We start from the raw sequence: 13,805 nt of genomic DNA on the forward strand, positions 1-13,805 counted from the left end.
ATTCGCAAATCCTCGTCCCCGGCAGGGGCTGGATTTTTCTTTGTGAAAAAGAAGGGCGGTGAGTTGAGGCCTTGCATCGATTACAGGGGTCTCAATCGCATCACGATCAAGAACGCTTACCCGATACCCTTGATTTCCGAGCTGTTCGATCGCCTCAAAGGGGCCACGGTCTTTACCAAACTCGACCTGAGGGCGGCATATAACCTGGTAAGGATCAAGGCGGGCGATGAGTGGAAGACCGCGTTTAACACCAGGACCGGTCATTATGAATCCTTGGTTATGCCCTTTGGGTTGTGCAATGCGCCCGCAGTCTTCCAGGAATTCATCAACGATGTTTTCCGTGACCTGTTGCAGCAGTGTGTGGTGGTCTATTTGGATGACATCTTGGTATATTCTGAATCCATGGAGGCCCACATTCTGGATGTCAGACGAGTGTTGCAACGGTTACGAGAGAACAAGCTGTTCGGTAAGCTTGAGAAATGCGAATTTCACCGATCCCAGGTAACCTTCTTAGGTTACATCATTTCCGCTGAGGGGTTCTCCATGGATCCTGAGAAGGTTTCGGCTGTCTTACAGTGGCCCCAGCCCAGTGGTCTTCGTGCCCTGCAGCGCTTTTTGGGCTTCGCCAATTATTATCGGAAGTTCATCAGGGACTTTTCCATGCTAGCCAAGCCTCTCACGGATCTGACCAGGAAGGGCAGTAATCCCCAGGTCTGGCCGCTCGAGGCCATCCGAGCTTTTGAGGCTCTAAAGTCCGCCTTTGTGTCGGCTCCGATTCTGTCGCATCCCAACCCTGGGTTGCCTTTTGTCCTCGAGGTGGACGCGTCTGAGACGGGAGTAGGCGCCCTTCTGTCTCAGCGTAGAACACCAGAGGGTCCTCTGCTTCCTTGTGGGTTTTACTCCCGGAAACTGTCTTCCGCGGAGTGCAACTATCAGATTGGTGACAGGGAGTTATTGGCCATCGTGCAGGCCCTTAAAGAATGGAGGCACTTGCTCGAGGGCTCGGTGGTTCCGGTTCTCATCCTGACGGACCACAAGAATCTGACCTACCTCTCTGAGGCCAAGAGATTGACACCACGTCAGGCCAGATGGGCTCTGTTCTTGTCATGTTTTAATTACGTGGTCTCCTACCTACCCGGTTCCAAGAACATCAGAGCGGATGCCTTATCACGGCAGTACTCCGAGCTGTCCGGGGAGGAGTCGATTCCGACTTCGGTCATACCTCCGAATCAGATCCTGGCCGCCATTCGCACCAGCCTGACCTCTCCCCTGGGTGAGCAGATTTTGGCGGCTCAATCTGGTGCTCCCTCTGGGAGACCCAACGGCAGATGTTTTGTGCCTGAGGTGTTGCGCACTCGGTTGTTGCGAACCTACCATAACTCCAAGGCCGCGGGGCATCCTGGAAAGAATCAGCTGTCCTGGGCTGTTTCACGTCTGTTCTGGTGGCTTTCTCTACGTTCCGACATCGCCGCATATGTAGCGGCATGCTCCGTTTGTGCCCAGAGTAAGTCCCCTCGGCACCTTCCGTTGGGCCTTTTGCAACCCATAGCCACTGGGGAGCGTCCATGGTCACACCTGGGGATGGATTTCATTGTGGACCTCCCTGCATCCCGAGGCCATACGGTCATTCTCATGATTGTGGATCGGTTTTCCAAAATGTGCCACTGTGTTCCTCTCAAGAAGTTACCCTCTGCACAAGAGTTGGCCTCGATTTTTGCCAGGGAGGTCTTCCGGTTGCACGGTTTGCCCAAGGAGATTGTGTCGGATCGGGGGAGTCAGTTTGTGTCCAGGTTCTGGCGCGCCTTTTGCTCCCAGTTGGGGATTCATCTCTCTTTCTCCTCGGCCTACCACCCTCAGTCCAATGGGGCCGCAGAACGATCCAATCAGGCCTTGGAGCAATTCCTTCGTTGCTATGTCTCCGATCACCAAGACAATTGGGTTGACCTCCTGCCTTGGGCTGAGTTTGCCAGGAACACGGCGGTGAATTCTTCCTCTGGGACGTCTCCCTTCATGGCCAATTATGGGTTCCAACCTGCCGTGTTACCGGAGGTATTCTCTCCCCAGGATATTCCGGCTGTGGAGGATCACCTTTCCGTCCTACGTGCTTCTTGGGTACAGATCCAGAGGTCCCTTGAGGTCTCTGCGCAGCGCCAGAGACTCCAGGCTGATCGCAGACGAGCGCCCGCTCCTTCCTACCAGGTCGGAGACCGCGTATGGTTGTCCACCCGCAACCTCAACCTTCGAGTGCCCACTCCCAAGCTGGCGCCTCGTTTTGTTGGTCCCTTCCGAGTGCTTCGCAGGGTAAACCCGGTAGCCTATGCCCTTGCGCTTCCTCCTGGCATGCGGATCTCCAACGTGTTTCATGTCTCCCTGTTGAAGCCACTGGTGTGTAATCGTTTCACTTCCTCGGTTCCTCGGCCTCGTCCGGTCCAAGTGGGCAATCGTGAGGAGTATGAGGTGAGCAATATCCTGGACTCACGCCTGGTCCGCGGCCGGGTGCAGTTTTTGGTCCATTGGCGTGGTTATGGTCCAGAGGAGCGTTCCTGGGTTCCCTCCGCAGATGTCCATGCTCCTGCCTTGCTCCGAGCCTTCCACGCACGCTTCCCTCAGAAACCGTTCTTTACTCCGCGGAGGAGGGGCCCTTGAGGGGGAGGTACTGTCATGGTCTTACCTTCTTGCTGTTCTCCTTCGTTTGACATGTGCTGGCGGCCATCTTGGTTTCTGGGTTTCTTGTAGCCTCCCACCCTGCGGCTTCTCCTTCCCACTGGGAGGAGCTGGATGCCTAGCTCATATATATAGGAGGTCTGTGGCTTCAGTTCCTTGCTTGGTCCTCCTGTGTTCACATGCTTCTAAGACTGCTGCTGCTTCTGGTTCCTGATCCTTGCTTTGTCTGACTACCCTGCTGGTTCCTGATCCAGGCTTCGTCTGACTACCCTTCTGGTTCCTGATCCAGGCTTCGTCTGACTACCCTTCTGGTTCCTGATCTCTGGCTTCACAAGACCCTGCTTCGGTTTAGCCATCCGTTTGGACTTTTGCCTTACAGCTTGATTTTCAATAAAGCCTTCTTATTTCCACTTATCTCTTGTTGTACGTCTGGTTCATGGTTCCATGACAGGCAGTAGGAAAATGAGAGATAGTGATCTGGACTCCTTATCTGTAGTACTGCTCGTATATTACTTTAGCTGAGTCCAAAATCCCAAAATCTATCACCTTTAATCTTTTAGTAGATGCCACTGCATCAGCATCTGTGACTGCTACTGCTACTACTGCTACTTGCAAATGGTGTCTCCAAGCAGATCATGCTGAGCAGATTCTGCTGAGCAAATGATGTGGCCGTCGGTGTCTTAGGAGACAAGATCCTAGTCTACTCTCCATAAATGGAGTTTAGGAACCTTCTCCCTGATCACCAGCAGATTTATCCTCTGAACATCCAGCTGTAGAAGGAGCTAAGAGAATGGTGAAATGTTCACTGAGCACAATACTTGGGCCCCTTTCACACGAGCGAGTTTTCCGTGCGGGTGCAATGCGTGATGTGAACACATAGCACCCACACTGAATCCTGACCCATTCATTTTAATGGGTCTGTGTACATGTTTTTTTTTTTCACGCATCACTTCTGCGTTGTGTAAAAATCGCAGCATGTTCTATATTCTGAGTTTTTTGCGCAGCCCTGGCCCCATAGAAGTGAATGGAGCTGCGTGAAAAAAGCAAAACTGACTAAACTTACTTACAAAGTGGTGCGAGTTTCACTGAACGCACCCTGAACGCATCCGGAGCCAATCCGCAACGCCCGTGTGAAAGGGGCCTTAAAGTATGGCCAAAGTTCAGTCTTTAAAAGACTCAAGAGACAATATTTAATCTTGATTTGTAAACTGTAAAGGTCTAAGAGGAATTCTCCAATATATCATTTTTATTGGGATCGCGCCCTTTACCTTCTGATAATAAGCTTGCAGTGCTGCAGATATTTCAGCAGTAATCCGTACCTTGTAAACTGTCTGTTTCCATTGACAAGCTGCTAGGCATCTGCATTCCACCTGGTTCTTCTGGTTTATGATCCACTTGTGAAGGGGGCTGTTCATGTAATTCATACATGCATAAATGTGCATCTATATTATAGAACGCGGCATGTAAGCAACTTATACAGTTCAAAAAAGAGTAATAAAATGATGAAATGGTGCCCATTATTCCAACTGTATATTACAATTCTGTTTTTATCTAGGCATTTGTCATTGTCACTGTTGTTCCACCTCACATTCGTACAGATTTCTGTATTATGCATTCACGGCATTGTAACTGAGCAAACAGTTCTTACTTATACTGAGGATCAGAGCCTGGGACATTTCGACATGTTTCTGACAGGAATTATTTATACTATGGCTATCTGCTGAAGTGGATTTCTAGTGCACTTTAATCAGTAGAATTTATTCAGACTGGTATGTGTGTAGTCATGATTTGATTTGATCTAGGCTCTGTCTTAAGCCGTAGGATCAGTAGATACATGCCAGGAGCAGAGCCATAAGCCAATGTTTCCCACTTTCTTTAGATGTCTGGGTTAGAAAGGTTTTGTGGTGCGTGGATTTAAATATGATTACAACTACTGCGTGCTGCATAAGACAGGTCATCATTTTAATAACCCAAGTATACTTGAAAACTGAGAAATGACTGAACTACATAACATAATGAGTGACATGTCGCTATACGTGTAGAAAACGTGCAATGTGTAGGTTTTTTCCTTTGGTTGAAACTTTGAGTGTTTCAGATACAAGTCATCTATGATATTCCCATGACAGAAAGTAAGACTTCCAGAAATAGAATGGTCCCTTGCTATCTTTACCGTAATTCAAGATGACAGATATTCAGTTAACACATAGGCTTATGGGAGTACCAGGTGACTATTTACTGTCTAACCGCTCCACTTATAATGAATCAAAATGCTATATGAAAAGGGGATCCTTGCTACTGAACGTGCACAAAGGAGAGCAGTGTCACTGAATATGACAATATAAATCTCCACTGGAACTGTCAATCACTGCCCCAGCAGGTGACATGGTGTCGCAGAATGCGCTGCGCTTTACCGTACCAATTGTGTATGACAACAGCTTGAAATGTATGAGGAGATTTCAGTCACCTTTCCGAGGGGCAAGCGGTTAACGTTACAAAGGACTTTGGTAGAAAATAACATTATAAATCATAACTAAATATACTGTATATTTTTGGGTTTACTGAAATAAAGATATAAAATGACTATTCATAGGCACAAGAACATAGTTATCGAGTGAAGTAAAATATACCAGTAACCAGTTCTCATTTTTAGAAAAATACAGCAAGATATAACATTCAAGTCCAATCGGTGGGCTATGAAACCTGTGAATTACTAGAGCAAATGACAACAGCATGGGATCTTCGCCACCTATAACAAACATACTGACCACTGAATAAATAAAGCACACAAGATAAATTGTGGATAAAATAAGGCTGAAAGCTTACTAATAAATATAACCAAATTTTTGGAGCAATTTTTCCACAAGGGCCTTTTGGTATTGCACCATTTTGCTCGTCCTCTCCACCACAGGAATGAGAGATGAGACGTTCTCTTTGAAGTGGAGGCCGAGAAGGGTGAACAACCAGTAATGGTTGTTGTCCAAAATGCGTAAAACACGTGGGTCACAGGAAAGGTAACATAAAGTAACATAAAGTGAGCCATGTGTGCCAGAGTCCCAACAGGCAATACTTCACTGTCGTCATCAGGAGGATGACCCTCAATCTCTTCATCCTCTTCCTCCTCTTCTGCCCGTCCACGCTGAACAGATGGAATTAAACTTTCATGGATACTACCCTCTGTAGCGGAGGCAACCTCTCCTGCTCCTCCTCCTCCTCCTCATCATCATCCAATTTGCGCTGAGAATACGAACTGAGGGTTGTTGTCCCCCATTTCCACTTCTTCCACATGGAAAGCGTCGGTCTTAATTGTAATCAGCCAGTGTTTGAGTAGTTACAGAAGTGGGATGGTGACGCTAATAATAGTGTTATCGCAGCTCACCATCTGTGTTGATTCCTCAAAGTTTCTTAAAACCTCACAGAGGTCAGACATCCATTATCACTCCTCGCTTGTGAAGAGCAGAAGCTGACTGGAAAGGCGACGACCATGTTGCAGCTGGTATTGCACTACTGCCCTCTGCTGCTCACAAAGCCTGGCCAACATGTAGAATGTCGAGTTCCAGCGTGTGCTCACGTCGCACAACAGTCGGTCAGCTGGCAATTATAAGCGCTGCTGCAGCGTTGACAGACCGGCAGAAGCTGTCGATGACTTGCATAAATGCGCACACACGCGGCGCACCTTCACCAGCAGCTCAGGCAAATTGGGGCAGGTTTTGAGAAACCGCTGAACCACTAAGTTGAAGACGTGGGCTGGGCATGGGATGTGTGTGAGCTTGCCGACCTCCAAAGCCGCTACCAAATTACGGCCATTATCAGACACAACTATGCCTGGTTCTAGGTTAAGCCACAGCTCAGTCTGGTCCCTTATACCCTGCCACAGCTCTGTGGTGGTGTGCTGTTTGTTACCTAAGCAGATCAGCTTAAGCACGGCCTGTTGACGCTTCCACACTGCAGTGCTACACTGCTTCCAGCTACCAACTGATGGCTGACTGATGCTGCAAGAGGATAATTCAGAGGTGGAAGCTGAGGAGGAGAAGTGGGGGTTGGAGCCACTAACGTAGGTGGTGGCGGAAACCCTAATGGAATTAGGGTCTGCAATCCTTGGTGTGGGTAGCACCTGTGCCATCCCAGGGTACAATTCGCTCCCGGCCTCTACAACGTTAACCCAGTGTGCCGTCAGGGAAATGTAGCGTCCCTGGCCACAAGCACTTATCCATGTGATAGTCGTTAAGTGGATCTTCCCAGTAACTGTGTTGGTCAGAGCACGGGTGATGTTACGGGACATAGTGCCGGCTGGGTACTACGTAACAAGTGATGGCCACCGACATTAGGCTGCGGAAGGCCTCAATGTCCACAAGCCTAAATGGTAACATTTCCAGGGTCAGTAATTTGGAAAGCTGCACATTTAGTGCTATGGCCTGTGGATGGGTGGCTGGGTATTTGCGTTCAAATTCCTGGGGTAAGGAAATTTGTACGCTACGCTGGGACACGGAAGTGGATGTGGTCTCTAATGGTGCTTGCGAAGATCCAGGTGCAGGGCGGGAGGCATCTGGGCCTGCGCCTTCGACAGGTGATTGGCCAGCACGTAACACAGGGGAACAGGAGGCAGTGATGTTCCCCGCAGACACAGATTGTGGACCCAGGCATTCGGCCCACCGATTACGGTGCTTTGATGCCATGTGGCGGATCATGCTGGTGGCGGTGAGGTTGCTAGTGTTCACACCTTGCTCATTTTTGTATGGCACGGGTGGCAAATTACGATTCTTTTGTCGTCCGCACTTTCCTCAAAAAAGCGCCAGACTGGGGGCCTATGCACACATTACACAGGAGATGTAGCGCAGCTAATGTCACTGTCCGCAGCGGACACCGTCTACGGAAAAAGCAGACTGGATGTCATTGATACTTTTGTGATGCGCACACGTTACAAAACAGAAATACCGCAGAGAATGACGCTGATGTCAGCAGCGGCTAATATATATTACAGGGAATGTCACAGGTATTTGGGATGTGGAAACGTTACACAGAAGATGTACCCCAGGTAATGTCACTGTCCGCATCGGACACCATCTACGGAAAAAGTACACTGGATGTCACTGATATTTATTGGATGTGCACGTGTTACACAGGAGATGTAGCGCAGCTAATGTCACTGTCCGCATCGGACACCATCTACGGAAAAAGTGCACTGGATGTCACTGATATTTTTTGGATGTGCACACGTTACACAGGAGATGTAGCGCAGCTAATGTCACTGTCCGCAGCGGACACCGTTTACGCAAAAAGTACACTGGATGTAACTGATATTTTGTGGGTAAGGGTATTTAGCACTAGTAAGTGTCTTAGGAATGGATGTGGCTGTTATTATTAGGTACTTAGCCTCCCGAGGTGGATCAGCAGTCTTCCCTTGGTGACGATTCTCCCTTTGGACTAAGAGAAATGCAATCTTGTGTCTCCTGTCAAAAGAAAAGAAAAGACAAAATACATAGAAACAAGAACAAAACAAAAAACTTTTTGAATGTAAGAGCATTTTTGCTCTGAAGGCTTGGGGGAAAAAGGGTTCTCTTCCCTGAGAACAGCAGTGACAAACCCTCTATTAAATCTTAGGCTTGGAGCCTAACATGGCTAGGGGGTAGGAGCTGGAGGGGTAGCTATCAAGGGGCTGACGGTAGAATAAAAGAATAAGGGGGTACATTTATACTATACGGATAGCTTGCACGTGTAGCAGTTAGAAATTGGGGTCTCTGGGATAAAGTAAAGATCCTCCTAATCATCTGTAGGCGATAGTCCCTTGAAAGGTATAGCGTGGTGATTTCTCTTGAATCTTTTAGGATTTTGTGCTTGGGATGTCCTTTGTACACGTAGAAGCTGGATATAAGGGTCTTTGAAGTGGAGTATAGGACTTCTTAATCGTCTGTAAGTGTCAGATGCTTGGATGATGAAGCTTGGCGATTTCTCTTAGATCATTGGGATTTTTGTGTGTGGGGTGTCTCCCAAGGTTCATCTGTGGGCAGGATTGGTAGGGCGGAGATGTCTTGGACGGTTTCCCAGTTTTCAATGGGTAGTGGTGATATCTGTAGAAGATCATATGCTTTATCCAGGTCTCCATTGGATTGGATGGATATCCTGCGCCCGTTGTGAAAAAATGAAAGTTCAAATGGGAATAGCCATCTGTACATGACTTTTCTGTTCCGAGGCAAGTTAGTGAGCAGCTTTAGTGCTTTGTGCTTCTTTAATGTGGATTGGGCTAGATCCTGATAGATGGATATAGGATAGTCTTCCCAGGTCAGCTGTAAGGTATTCCTTGCGCTATTAAGTATTGCCTCTTTGGTTGGGAAATGCAGGAATTTGCAGATCACATCTCTTGGTGGTTGTGCAGGTTGAGGTTTGGTCGAAGTGCCCTATGGGCTCTCTCAATGATGACTCTGTGTGAGGAGTCTGGGCCCAGGAGTTTCAAGCAGATCTGCATCACGGTCTCAGGTATCTCTTCAGGGCCCACAGATTCAGGGAAACCTCTGAAGCACAGACTGTTGCGCCTGCCCCTGTTTTCTTGGTCTTCCAACATTGTGTAAAGGGAGTTCAGGTGCTTTTGATATAGGGTCATGTTAGAGAAGATTGCGTTCTGGTGTGCTGTGATAGCGGTGTGCGCTTCTTCCAGCACCTCTACCCGTCTCCCTATATGGCGCATATACTCTTTGATGGAGGTGAGATCTGTCTTGAGAGGCCCCAGGGCTTCCGATAATGCCTCCTTCAAGAATGATCTTGATAATGGTAATGTGTCGGCCCCTGGGGATTCCTCTCTTACCTTCTCAGTGGTTGTTGTTTGCTCCTCGGCGCGCGAGGTGCTTCGGGCGCCATTTTGGAATCCCTTGGCACATTTGTCTGTGCGGCTTTTTAAATAAATTTCACCATATCGCCAGCTTGATTCAGTATTCTGGCTTGCTCCTGTGTGTCAGCGGGACTTGGGACCCCGATCTTGACCATGTCGGGATCACTGTGCTGAAGATATAGGCTCTTGAGGGAATCGTTTACAGCAGAGCTTCACTTCACACAGCCATTCAGCTCCAGATCAGGCTCCACCCCTGTCAATGCGCGTAACTGATATGTAGCGCAAATAATGTCGCTGTCTGCAGCAGGATGCGCTAAAAATAGATATTGCTGCCACACACAATAGTCCTTAAAAGGACTTTTGGGTCTGTAAAATTTTAGCAATTTAGCGCAGGTTGAGCTAAAAAAATATATATTACTGCTGCCACACACAACAACAATCCTTAAAAGGACTCTTATATAAAAAAAAAAATTATAATTCACTCCCTACACTATCTTTCCCTTCCTCAGCACAGCTCTCCCTGACTAACACTGAGCCAAACAAGTGTCATTCTATATAGCACCCGATGACGCATTCCGGCCAGCCAATCACTGTAATGCCAGTAACCAACATGGCTACGGCATTACAGCGAAGGGCAGTACTTACCTGCACGTTTATTGGTTGCGTAGCAGCCAAAAACATGCGGGGAGGAGACACTAGCATTGCGCTCGAGCACATGCGGTATTCGGCCGAATACCTCCATCTGCCGAGTATCGAGATGCTCAAGCCGAGCATGGTGTTAGGCCGAGCATGCTCGATCAACACTAGTAGGGTGGTATAATGTATGGTAGTCGGGCTCCTGTAATTTTCATTCTAGGTACACTAACAGCTTAGCGTTACACTGATTTGTTGTGGAACCAGAGGTACAGCCATTTCTCCCAGGAACCATTTTTCAACAGGACAACTCCAGGACACATGTTGTTGCTTGTGCTACTGTGAGTAGTCTTCGTGAACTAAACGTGTAACCATGGCCTGTAGCATCTCCAGACATGTCTCCCATTCAAGACGGATCCGTTTTCTGTGTCTGAGAAAATGGATCCAGCTCCACATCCCATGCTGGACAGAAAACCACAACTTGCTGCGGTTTTGTCTCCAGTGTGGGAACAAAACCAAATGGAACAGAATGCATTTTAAAGCACTCCGTTCCGTTCAGTTCAGTTTTGTCCCATTGACAATGAATGGGGACAAAGCAGAAGCATTTTTCTCCGGTATTGAGAGCCTCTGCCGGATCTCAATACCGGAAAAGTTAAACTCAAGTATGAAAGTAGCCTTATGCAGGAGTAGAATGGCTTGGATAAAGGCCAGAACAATTTAAAGCAACATAAGCGTTACTTTTCTCTAGCAGGGGACACAATAACACTTAGTCTCTCACATATAGAGGGTGCATAGGCTTGGTGGTCAATTAGCTTGTTGAGTCAATCAGAGCACAACCTCGTAGTGGTGGTCACATGGACTTACAGTTCCTACAGCCCAATGTAGTCCATACAATGGTTTCAACAAGTTAGGTCTACCTAGTGCAAGGACAATGACATGGTATACAACCAGCTGACAGTCTCTGGTCAGGAGTTTCCCCTCAGCTCTGCAGAACCTGTCCCTATACAACTGTGGCATCCTGTGGGCAGACTGCAGGTATTTTACCAACCCCACATCTCAATTGTTCTGGGTCACTGATGGTGGGGTGGTATTGTCTTCATCCTGAGCCAGAGCAGTAGTGCAGCCCTTCTCTCATCAGGCAGCAGCATCGTTCATATTTAGGGGAAGGCTCTCCTGTTGCGTACTGCAGCTCCACCTTACATCATGTATAGAAGAAAAATTGACATAATGAAAGGATCAGCACAGTGTCAGACTTTTACAGGGTGACTAATGTGGTGTATTCATTTTGAAGCAGAACATCTAAGGTCAATGCCAATTTGCGAAAGAATACATGTGGCCCTGACATCATGATGTGTGCTGCTTCTAATCTGTATTCATATACAGTACACGGCATGGAAACAGCATCATCAATAGCACAGGATAAATGACATGAGAAATCCTTCTAAATCAAAGAATACATCATTCATTTTATGTACGGTTAACCGTTGTTTTGCTGTCAAATTGCTATTCTTGTTGATGAAATTAAATATGCCGTATACGGTCATTTTTATTATATATAACACAGCTTTATGATGCACTGGCAAATAAGGATTCCCAGCATGTCCCTAGCCCTAGGAAAATGTTTTGATCAGCAAGAAGCTTTGAAGTGCTGTAGACAAATCAGAAAGGAGTCGATATCAGAAAAGTACATCAAAAAAGGTACATACCCTTATTTACATAATCCCATATGGCAGCTACAGTTTAAATCGTCCTTGAGAAGAGTGAAGTGCAATATATTGGTTCTGGCACTGCACATGATCTGGTAACTAGGAGGGGAAACTAGGGATTTCCTTTAAGATGCTAGTAAGTATACAGGGATTTTCCTAACTAGACAAGTGGGACTATTTTTGTTTGTTCTCTGTCACATAGACTCTAATTAGTTCTCCACTAAAAGAGTTTAGTGACGTTTTCATTGCCAGCTGGGTTCCTCTATTACCAATGTACCGCTTGTTGAGTTCTTATGTATACAATATTCTGCCCCTGTGAAGTACTGCACCTGGAGATGTGGCGGACGTCATTTCAGACACATAAAACACATCAATGGTTATTATTCTGTAATAAGCGTTTAAAGAGACCCACATTGTAAATAGCGATCACTATGGAAAACCATTCTTCTGAGTAGTAAAAAAAACAATAGTGTCAAATTTATGTATGTAGGGACAGGTCCCAACACACATGAATTTGGCATTAGCGTTTTTTTTTACCACCCAGAAAACACCAGAATAAGTGCTTGGGTTTCTTTCAGCACCTATGGTTGTTGCCATGTTATTATAGTGGTTTTTCTAGCATTTTTGGCTCACTGTGGTCCAGATTTGTTAATGTGTCTGCCCCAAAATTAAGTGTAAAAAGTGGTGCAATTTAGCACATTTTGGCCCCTTTCACACGGGCGAGTATTCCGCGCGGATGCGATGCGTGAGTTGAACGCATTGCACCCGCACTGAATCCCGACCCATTCATTTCTATGGGGCTGTTCACATGAGCGGTGATTTTCACGCATCACTTATGCGTTGTGTGAAAATCGCAGCATGCTCTATTTGGTGCGTTTTTCACGTAACGCAGGCCCCATAGAAATTAATGGGGAAATAATAGAGAATAATAGGGAAAATAATAGAGAATACAGAATGCATAGTACTATAGCGCTGAAGGGGTTAAAAAAATAAAAGATTATTTAACTCACCTTAATCACTTGTGTGTTCTGTGTTTCATAGTAGACGATCAACTAACATCTGGAGCTGGCCTTTTTACAGCAAAAAGAGTGGCAAAAAGAGAAGGTGCAAATATTGATATTGCTGCGGAAAAATACCACCAAAAGACAATTGGGGTCATTTATCAAACTGGTGTAAAGTAGAACTGGCTTAGTTGTCCATAGCAATCAATCAGATTCTACCTTTCATTTTTCAAAGGAGCTGTCAAAAATGAAAGGTGGAGTCTTATTGGTTGTCATGGGCAACTAAGCCAGTTCTACTTTACACCACTTTGATAAATGACCCCATATGTGTAAAAATACCCTAAGCCTGGGTTCACACATACAGGTTTTCTGATGCATGGTATGGATTGAAATAAGAAGGGAGGTAGTGTGCATCCTTTATATTTACTCTCTCTCTTTTAGATGAGTTATTGGTCTTAGTGGATAGTGTGGTATCTACTGGCGACACCATACAACACATAAGGTCCCTATGGATCCATGTGCTGTGTGACTTTAACATAGAAACAAATGTCAGTGATCTATTCCATCATCCCAGTGTCAACAGATATGTAATAGCTCCTGTTGATGGTAGACACTTGGGTGCTTGAGTATTTCCCTCCCAGTCTACCAGGATCTAAATTTACTGACAGTAAAAAGAAATTAATTACAAAAACATCTCTGGAGTAAAATATGGGAAGAAGGGATGCAAATGAGCTCTTAACAAGCTCTGCCTCTGATGCTACCAGATGTAAGGTATCTCTCCTTAGAGGATAGGAGCATGTATGGCCTAAAAGCCTCCTGATGCCGATTAAGGTGCTCTCTCCATAAAGAGAGATAGTACCCCCAAATCATGAAGTAAAATATGTTATAGGATGTCTTCCTTTTAAAGGGGTTCGCCGGGAATTAAGAAAATGAAAATACCTAAATATTACTTTATTTTAAATATATTCCCAAGTATCTTTC

At 46.3% G+C, this 13,805-nt stretch overlaps 1 protein-coding gene across 1 annotated transcript in view; it reads left to right on the forward strand.

Moving 5' to 3' along the window:
* The window catches only part of DOC2B (double C2 domain beta), an 895,105-nt gene that overhangs the window by 646,079 nt on the left and 235,221 nt on the right, over positions 1 to 13,805 (forward strand). The gene's annotated exons all lie outside the window — the stretch shown is intronic.

The sequence above is a fragment of the Bufo gargarizans genome, chromosome 3 (assembly GCF_014858855.1).
Source record: "Bufo gargarizans isolate SCDJY-AF-19 chromosome 3, ASM1485885v1, whole genome shotgun sequence".
NCBI classification, from domain to species: Eukaryota; Metazoa; Chordata; class Amphibia; order Anura; family Bufonidae; genus Bufo; species Bufo gargarizans.